Raw genomic sequence first — 9,039 nt, 5'->3', positions numbered from 1 at the left:
AAGTCCAACATTTTCCATACCCCGGCGGGTACATGAAAGAAGGATAATATATAGGAGTATTGGCATGCTTGTAAGAAAATAATTAATAGGAGTAAGCCGACCCCCATAATATATAAGTTTGTCTTTCCAACAACTTAGCTTTCTCTCCGATCAATCTTTAATGCACTTCCATTCTTTGTTGGTCAACTTTCGGTGATGAATTGGGGTCCTTAGGAAAAGGTAGGGATCCAAGTCCACAGCCGAATAATTAACTATAGGTTTCCTGTTCCTCCTTACCGCTCCCAAAGCAAAAAAATCACTGTTATGCAAATTTATTTTCAGCTTGGATAATTGTTCGAAGAGACATAAAGCGAACTTCATATTTCTAGTTTTTCCATGCCATGCTCCATGAAAATAATTGGATACTTAGGATATTATAGTATGGACACACCCTCATCCATGAGATGTGGGATGAGCCCTCCTACATGGCAGACCTATTTGGCTCTACCAATTAGGATTGCCAACATATCTGCAACGACATTGAACATGATAGGAAACATCCAATCCCCCTGTCGCAGTCCCTTTTGTGTCTGGAAAAGTTGACCTACATCATCGTTTACCTTGATTCAGACACTGACCGCTTGTACGAAGGATTTGACCGGCTTCCTCCTGGTTGTATCAAAACCCTTCACAAGCAAAGCTTGCTGCAAAAATGGCCACTTAACATTATGATAAGCCTTCTCAAAATCCACTTTGAAGAAGCCTCCGTCAGTTTTCTTCAAATGAATCTCATGCAAAGTTTCATGTAGCATGGCAACATCCTCTAAAATGTGTCGCATAGGCATGAAAGCGGCCTAAGTCCGCTAAACCATATATGCACTAGTACGCGATTGCCTAGCGGTGGTAGGCAAGGCTATCGGGGCCACCCGCCACTGACCTCCCACCACTGCTACTACGGCATGCATGAGTGGCAGGCGGACGGGAATTATTGCCCGCCACAACTATTCTCTCTGCCCGCCACTATTGTTCGTATCAACAGTGGCAGGCACTCTTGGCGCCAGCCACTGGTAGTGGTCTAGGACTATAGAAGAATTGGTGGCACGACAACATTGTTTCCTGCCATGGTAGCATTTTAATGATGCAGTTACAGTATTTTCCACTTGATCATCACATTGCAATACAAACATAGAATGTTGTCTTAGCATTTAAACAATCATGCACATGCATGCATACAGTATATATTACAACATCGCCATAATAAATAAGAATAATAGTGAAGCAAAGCAGTGAGTATAAAAAGTGCGGGGAAACAAACATGCATGTCTCAACACATAATCAGTAGTTTCTGAAGTTGTTTTGGAAATTGTCTATATCGACTTGGCTAGCCACTGGCAATCGATTACTGAAATGTGTCTTCAACTCGGAGAAGTCCTTCATCCGACTCTAGCTGGCAGTGGAACTTTCCATCCTCATTTACAACCTCCCTGTTGATGATTTTAGCCAAAACCTTTTGGATGCGCTCAGGCTCACTTAATAATTCCCCTATGTCAATGTCCTTCTCCATTTCCTCGGACCACTTCATGATCTTGCTATAATTTCGCAAATATTAACTTCTCTTCAAAAAGTCGTTTATGACGGCCATGGCAAAGTAGCTAGACATATGGGAGGATTTGAAATTTGGTTCTTGATAGCAACAAGCGCTAGTGATGAACTTGAATTCTTAAGCCCAAAGCCTTATTAACTCCAGGGAGAGTGCACTCACATAGAAGATATTTCCATGGATCACCTTATTAAATGGCAGAACAATTTTATCGGCCGGAAACTGAAGGACGAAATTATAACCATGTACAACCTTGCCCCTATAACTTTGTTGACCTTCTTTTGATCTACGTACCACGTCGTCTTGTAGAACATTACGATCGGTCGAGAGGGTCCTCAACATAGGGTCCGATAGCGATGGCTCATCAGGCTTATGCTGATTCCATTTATGTCGTTCAAGGAAGACAATTGGCACAAGTGGCTGATATGTCTCCAACGTATCTGTAATTTTTTATTGTTCCATGCTACAATATTATATAGTTTGGATGTTTTATATGCATTAATATGCTATTTCATATTAGTTTTGGGACTAACCTATTATCCTAGATCCCAGTGCCATTTTCTGTTTTATCCTTGTTTTTGAATTTTACAGAAAAGGAATATCAAACGGAATCCATACGGAATAAAAATTTTGCGATGATTTTTCTTGGACCAGAAGACATCCACGAGGCATGGAGAGGGAGCCAGAAGAGTCTCGAGGACTCCACATGCCCTTAGGGCGCACCCCCGGGGGAGCGCCCCCTGCCTTGTGGCCCCCCCGGGACTCCTCCAACCCTAATTTTCGCTCTATAAATTCCCAAACGACCATAAGCGTCCACCAAAATACTTCTCTACCACCGCAAGCCTCTGTTCCCATGAGATCCCATCTTGGGGCCTTTTTCCGGCACCCTGCCGGCGGGGGATTCGATCACGGAGGGCATCTACATCAACTCTATTACCCTTCCGATGAAGCGTGAGTAGTTTACTACAGTCCTACGGGTCCATAGCTAGTAGCTAGATGACTTCTTCTCTCTCTATGATCTTCAATACCATGTTCCCCACGATGTTACTGGAGTTCTATCCGATGTAATATTCTTTTGTGGTGTGTTTGTCGAGATCCGATGAATTGTGGGTTTATGATCAGATTATCTATGAATATTATTTGAGTCTCTTCTATATTGTTATATGCATGATTTGATATCTTTGTATTTCTATTCGAATTATCAGTTTTGTTTGGCCAACTAGATTGGTCTTCTTGCAATGGGAGAGGTGCTTAGTTTTGGGTTCAATATTGCGGTGTCCTCACCGAGTGACATAGTAGGGGTAGCAAGGCACGTATTGTATTGTTGCCATCAAGGGTAAATAGATGTGGTTTTCATCATATTGCTTGAGTTTATCCCTCTACATCATGCCATCTTACTTAAGGCTTTACTCCATTCTTAGAAACTTAATACTCTAGATGCATGTTGGATAGCCGTCCATGTGTGGAGTAATAATAGTAGATGCAGAATCGTTTCGGTCTACTTGACACGGACGTGATGCCTATATTCATGATCATTGCCTTGGATATCATCATAACTTTGCGCTTTTCTATCAATTGCTCGACAGTAATTTGTTTAGTCACCGTATGTTTTCTTTCACGATAAGCCTCTAGTGAAACCTAAGGCCCCCGGGTATATTTTCCATCATATATTTTCAGATCTATAAACTAAAAAACCCAAAAATACTTTGCTGCAATTTATTTGTTTTTTACTTTGTTTTACGTTTTAGTAATCTTTTATATCTATCTCTATCAGTTCTCATCCTTGGAAGTGACCATGAAGGGATTGACAACCCCTTTATCACATTGGGTGCAAGTGTTTGATTGTTTGTGCAGGGGCATAGATTGGAGACTTGCATGTACCTCCTACTGGATTGATACCTTGGTTCTCAAACTAAGGGAAATACTTATCTCTACTTTGCTGCATCACCCTTTCCTCTTCAAGTGAAAAACCAACGCAAGCTCGAGAAGTAGCAGGAAGAATTTCTGGCGCCGTTGCCGGGGAGGTTCTACATCAAGCCTACCAAGTACCCATCATAAACTCTCATCTCTTGCACCTACATTATTTCCCATTTGCCTCTCGTTTTCCACTCCCCCACTTCTAAAACGTTTTCAGAAAATCACGAAAATGTTTGCCATTTTATTTGCCTTCTTTTCGTTTGCCTTTATGTCTTACTTGGTTCGTTTGCTAGTTAGCTTGGTATAATTGAGTGTTTATTTAAAATCAGAAACAAAAAAAGTTTTATGGACCCACTTAAAGTTTTCTACTTGGATCATCTTCGGCCCATTTGTGCTCGTGCTGAAACCCCAACTAGTTTGGTTGAGGGAAAATCTTTAGATGAGCATGCTCACTTTGTGTGTCACCGTTTGTCTCAAAATGGGAGACTCTTATGGAATCTAATAATTTGTTTGCTATGTTATGCTTGGATTCTTTCTGAACTTTGTGATTTTACTTGTTGCTCTAAGAACCCTAAAAAACACCTTCCCTACCTATATGAGTTTAATGATAATTTTTGAAGGATACGTCAAGCAGACGTATCGAGATCATAGATAGAAGATGCCAAAATGGCGAGTTTTTACAACATTACAACAACCAAACCCATGCCTGCACGAGCCCGAGACCGCATGATGACTACTCGCTATCGCTCACCCTACCTATCCTGATTGGGAGCGATCTTGCCTCCCTCAACAGTGCCGCAACCCTCCAGTTTTGTCCCTACGCTTCGATTTGTTGCAGAACCACATTCACGGAAGGTGAAGCTCCGCTAAACACGATGTCATTCCTATGTTTCCACAGTGTCCATGCCAGTAGGGTGATCACCGTCCATGTTTCTTTTTGTTTATTCTTCTGAATGTTGAGATAGGTCCACCATCCCACAAGTTCAGCCTCCGGCTCCGGTGTCCAATGAGGCTTTTCCCTATTTATCCATGATGACGGCCCAAACTTGCCGAGCGAGAACACATCCAAGGAGCAGGTGATCAATTGTTTCTAGCTCCTGGTCATAGAACAAGCACGCTGCTAGGTGTGACAGTAGCCGTCTCTATAATTTGTCTAACGTCCAGCATCTTCTCTTTGCCGCTAGCCAGGAAAAGAACTTGCAAGTTGCCGGTGCTCTGGACTTCCATATTTCTGTGGCTCCTGCCGCCTCAATCCTTGCGGCAAAGTGCGCACGATAGGCTGATCGGACGGAGAACAAGCCATTTTCTTCCCATGCACAAACAATCTTGTCATCGATCCCTTCCGCTAGTTCGACACTCCGTAGTCGATCAACCAATATCGAAAACTCTTGTATTGCATGGGCATCCATGTTGGGCGACACGTCACGCCACCACTGCCCTGATATTGCTTCTCTCACTGTTCTGACCTTGGTTGCGCTCTTCTTGACGGCACTGAATAGGTTTGGCATGATATCGTGTATGCGTCCCTCATGAAGCCACCAATCCGTCTAGAACAGTACCGTGGCTCCACCCCCCATGATGCACTTTGTGGCTGCTCTGTAAATGGCTAGTGAGTCCGATGAGTCTTGGAGATTAAATTCTGCTCAGGCTCTGGCCATATCCGTCTGCGCCAGCCATGGCCATCTCGCTCTCAATGAAGTATTAAGTCGGCGCAGGTTGGGCACTCCCAGTCCACCATATTCCTTAGGCGAACAAACTTTGTCCCAGGCCACCAAACAGTGCCCTCCATGCACGTCGCGTCGACCCTTCCATAGAAACCCTCTACAAATTTTTTTGGCAGCCTCTATCGTCTTGACTGGCAGGTCCATCGCCATCATGGCGTGTATTGGCATAGATGCCAGGGTGGTCTTCACCAGCTCTAGTCGTCTTGCACGATACAATAATCTCGATTGCCAAGCGGGTAGTCTGTCAGCCATCTTATCCACCAGAAATATCAGTTCACTCGCCGTGATCTTCCATAGTCCCAACGGCAAGCCAATTTATCTACAAGTCCATCCCAGCACTTGGCAACCCATATCAAAATTTATCATGCTGATTTGCTCATCAGTGCACCTAATCGGGTGTGCGGAACACTTTGCTAAATTTGTGCGTAGTCCTGATGCAATCCCGAAGTCTTGCAATAGAAGTCTGCAAGCCTGTATACTTTGGGCCTCCGGCTTGATGAATGTTACCACGTCATCTACGAAGATCGAGGTGTGATTCCGAAGGCCTGTTTATAGTTTAATGATAATGAAATCTTATCTTCTTATGAAAAGGGTGTTTATAGTTACTATGATATCGAACAAATTGAAGAATTTGTTGCTTTTAAGGGTGCCTATGAAGTTTCTTCTTTGATTGAAAAGTATGATATTACTCTTTACAAATCTAAAAAATTTGACATACTTAAGTATTGCTATTAAAACTATGCTTACAATGCCTATGTTAAGGAATTTATTGAGAGAATGACCGTTGCTTTGGAAGAAAATAATGATATGCATGACTCTATAGATAATTATGATTCTATTGATTTGATTAAGAAATCCTCCCTTGATGAACATGGTGCTTGCTATGGCCATGATGCCAATATTAATTATGCTTATGGAGATGAACTTGCTATAGTTGCTTATGTTAAACATGAAATTATTGCTATTGCACCCACACATGATAGCTCCTTGAATGAAAATCATGATTGCAATGACGTTATTATAAATTCTATCAATGTCAATTGTGCTAATAATATGCAAAACCCCAAGCTTGGGGATGCTAGTTTTGCTATGTCCACTACTTATTGCAATGATCATGATTGGGGTGATAATGCTTCTTATGATCTTGAAATTTTATTTAAGCCTCGTGATGAATATGTTTGCGATGATACTGAAAGTGGGTTTGGAAGAGTGTCAAATCTAGGTAATAATGATCTCACTACTTTGGAGTATGATCAATCTTATGAAATTTTTGATAAAACTGGGTTTGGAGAGGTCGTAACTTTATTTAATGATATTCCCACTATTTTAGAAGAGTGTCAACTTTGCATGCATGTGGATCATGTAGAGAAAATTTTATATGATAGCTATATTGTTGAATTTGATTATGATACTACATGTAATTATTATGAGAGAGGAAAATATGGCTGTAGAAATTTTCACGTCACTAAATTACCTCTTGTTATGTTGAGATTGCTAGTGTTTCTTTCTTCTTCCTTGCATATGCTAGTTTTTTCTTGTCTTGATAATTTGTTTGCCTATAAAATACCTATGTAGAGGAAGTATATTAGACTTAAACTTGTTTTTCACATGCTAAATGTGCTCTCTTTGTGTTTCAATTGCTATCTTTCATGTGAGCATCATTAAAATTATCAACGCCTAGCTAAAAGGCTTTAAAGAAAAGAGCTTGCTGGGAGACAACCCGATATTTTTCTTTTCTATTTTTATGAGTTTACACATTATTACCTCTGTAGTAGTTGTGTTTTGGTGTTTTAATTAGTGTTTGAGCCAAGCAAGACCTATGGGATGGTCTATGGTGATAGTTGATTTGATCTTGCTGAAAAATAGAAACTTTACAAAAGCATGTGTTGTTTGCTTATTCTGATGAATCTATAGGTAGTATCGGGGGGTATGAAACATGGAGAAGTTGGAATACAGTAGATGTTACACCAATATAAATAAAGAATGAGTTCACAACAGTACCTAAAGTGGTGATTTATTTTATTATACTAACATATCTCATGAGTTTTCTGTTGAGTTTTGTGTTGTGAACTTTTCAAGTTTTGGGTAAAGATTTGATGGAATATGGAATAAGGAGTGGAAAGAGCCTAAGCTTGGAGATGCCCAAGGCACCCCAAGGTAATATTCAAGGACAACTAAGCATCTAAGCTTGGGGCTGCCCCGGATGGAATCCCCTCTTTCGTGTTCGTTCCATCGGTAAATTTACTTGAGGCTATATTTTTATTCACCACATGATATGTGTTTTGCTTGGAGTGTCTTTTATGATATGAGTCTTTGATTTTTAGCTTACCACAATGATCCTTAGTGTACACACCTTTTGAGAGGTACATGCATGAATCCTGAATTTATTAGAATACTCTATGTGCTTCACTTATATCTTTTGAGCTAGGCAATTTTCTCTAGTGCTTCACGTATATCTTTTTAGAGAACGACGGTGGCTTTATTTTATAGAAATTTTTGATCTCTCATGCTTCACTTATATTATTTTGAGAGTCTATCTAAACAGCTTGGTAATTTGCTCAGGTTATGAATTTAGTCCTAATATGATGGCCATCCAAGAGGGATATAATAAAAACTTTCCTATAAAGAGCATTGAATACTATGAGAGGTTTGATTCCTTATGATTGGTTTGAGATATAAAGATGGTGATATTAGAGTCATGCTAGTGAGTAATTGTGGATTGGTAGAAATATTTGTGTTAAAGTTTGTGATTTCCGTAGCATGCACGTATGGTGGACCGTTATGTGATGAAGTCGTAGCATGATTTATTCTTTGATTGTCATCCTTTGTGTGGAGGTCGGGAGCGCGCATGGTTAACTCCTATCAACCTCTCCTCTAGGAGCATGCTTCTAGTACTTTGTTACAATGACTAATAAATTTTGGCAATAAGTATGTGAGTTCTTTATGACTAATGTTGAGTCCATGGATTATACACACTCTCACCCTTCCACCATTGCTAGCCTCTCTAGTACCGTGCAACTTTCGCCGGTGCATTACACCCACCTTATACCCTTCCCCAAAACAACCACCATACCTACCTATTATGGCATTTCCATAGCCATGGCAAGATATATTGCAATGCAACTTCCACCGTTCTGTTTATTTTGACACACACCACCATTGTCATATTGCTTTGCATGATCGTGTAGTTGGCATAGTATTTGTGATAAGGCCACCATTCATATTTTTTATACATGTCACTCTTGATCATTGCACATCCCGGTACACTGCCGGAAGCATTCATATAGAGTCATATTTTGTTCTAGTATCGAGTTGTAATTCTTGAGTTGTAAGTAAATAAAAGTGTGATGATCATCATTATTAGAGCATTGGCCCATGTGAGGAAAGGATGATGGAATCTATATATGATTCCCTCACAAGTTGGGATTAGTGTCCAGACTATATAAAAAATAAAAGAGGCCAAAGAAGCCCCCCAAAAGAAAAGAGGTCAAAGAAGCCCACCAAAAAATGAGAGAAAAGAGAGAAGGGACAATGTTACTATCCTTTTTTCACACTTGTGCTTCAAGGTAGCACCATGATCTTCATGATACAGAGTCTCCCATTTTGACACTTTCACATACTAGTGGGAATTTTTCATTACATAACTTGGCTCGTATATATGCCGATGACGGGCTTCCTCAAATTACCCTAGGTCTTCGTGAGCAAGTGAGTTGGATGCACACCCACTTAGTTTCTTTTTGAGCTTTCATCAATTTATAGCTCTAGTGCATCAGTTGCATGGCAATCCCTACTCACTGACATTGATATCTATTGATGGGC

Source organism: Triticum dicoccoides, chromosome 4A (assembly GCF_002162155.2).
Source record: "Triticum dicoccoides isolate Atlit2015 ecotype Zavitan chromosome 4A, WEW_v2.0, whole genome shotgun sequence".
In the NCBI taxonomy this organism is placed as follows: domain Eukaryota; kingdom Viridiplantae; phylum Streptophyta; class Magnoliopsida; order Poales; family Poaceae; genus Triticum; species Triticum dicoccoides.
The sequence above is the reverse complement of the archived record's forward strand: the minus strand, read 5'-3'. Positions refer to the sequence as shown.